Source organism: Halyomorpha halys, unplaced genomic scaffold (genome assembly GCF_000696795.3).
Source record: "Halyomorpha halys isolate HHAL.00 unplaced genomic scaffold, Hhal_1.1 Scaffold24.1, whole genome shotgun sequence".
Classification (NCBI taxonomy): Eukaryota; Metazoa; Arthropoda; class Insecta; order Hemiptera; family Pentatomidae; genus Halyomorpha; species Halyomorpha halys.
The window spans coordinates 691,214-692,882 of NW_027107648.1; positions in this window are offsets into that span (position 1 = coordinate 691,214).

Genomic DNA, 1,669 nt, shown 5'->3' on the forward strand with positions numbered 1-1,669 from the left:
CATTTTTTTAGTTTTGACTGCCGTCAAAATAGCCCTGAAGAAGCCCTGCAACGTGGGGCGAAACGTTGGCTCATTAAATTAGTATATTTCTACTATTTGAGTTTTTCTTGACCGCGCCCGGACCATATTCCTTTCATCTTCACACACGGTCAATCAATAATCTTCCTATATTTATAATGGTTTGAAATAAATTAGGCATGATAGAAAAGGGAAATAAAACTCTATCCTTGTATGTGTAATACAAAATTAATAATATTAATATTATAACTTAATTTTGACTATTGATTTTGAATAGTCTAATATAAACTAATAAGAAAGAGAAGTTGCAATTTTACTTGGCTGATAACTGATGGAGGACTATTGAAGTTTTCAATGAAAATTGACGTCAGGTTCTTCTTTTCTCTACCTCATTTTACTTCTGTCCATTCACCTGGGTGCGGTGTAGAGTACTCACTCATCCTGAATTGTTCAACATAAGCAAAACATGATGTTGAGACTTTTTTCCCTCTGAACCGATCCTGACCAATTGGGGATCAGGACCCCTTTTATTTCGTGGGTTTGCCTATATAGGCAGAATTTTGATGTCCAATTCAGACCACCACCCTTTCCACAGGGTTCCTCCCCCCCTCTGAGAGATTACAGAAAATAAACTTATTCCACCGCAATTTTTTGAGTAACGCATCTATTCCCGTAGTTTTCTATTGAAATGGCACGAAAAGCAGACCAATACATGATAAAATATCAAGATGCACGATAAATAAATCAACAGGTTTTACGAAGAAAGGTAATGTGCTAAGTGTATTCACGACAGACTAGACACATCTCTAATCCGTTCAGCAATGTGTAGTATAAGTGTAACAAAGGTACTCAAGTGTGGTTCATTGATATAAGGAAACTGGATAAGATAATAAATAAATCTGAAAACTGAGAAAAGAAATTTACAAGAACTCACAACGTATTGACCATCAGAAATTCCCAAACCATTTCTTTCATTTTATAATCATTATTATTACTATCATTTTTTTTTCTTTTTATAAAAATGGCAAATCAACTAAACACCAGTGAGTCTCGTTATAGAAGCAGTAGTGAAGACGAATTTAAGACATGATGTTATTATCCAACCAATAAGATATGTGTTCTTCAATGTCCACAAATACATATTAACCAAATTGGTTCTAAACTTTTACTATATAATATCAGGTACGAGGGTGTACATTTTCGCAAAAAAATGGTGTCGATTTCTAGGTAACGTCCGAAACGGTGCAAAAAGCAAAGGGTAAATTTTGATGGACAGTTAGTACAAGAGCCCAAGAGGAGAAAAAAGGCAGTTATCTAACCCCAATGTTTGATTACTATAATGAAAACTATGTATAATTAATAGTCAAAATCGATGAGTCTGCCAAGTATAGGTAGGGTGAATAAAAAATGGCGGGTGTTTCAAAGCGATAAAAAAAAACTAATTTTTCATTCGGAGCTCTCTGTCTCAAAAGGTAGGAACAACGCAAGAAAACCTAAGAGTACATCATTTAAATAAGAGTAAATTTGCTAAAATATGAGCCCTAATAGAGTTATTTACGTTAAATAGTTTTCGAGATATAGCTTTTTAAAAAGCAACATTTCATAAAAATGTTGTATGGGACGTACTGAAAGATCAGTAGTTAGTGAATTT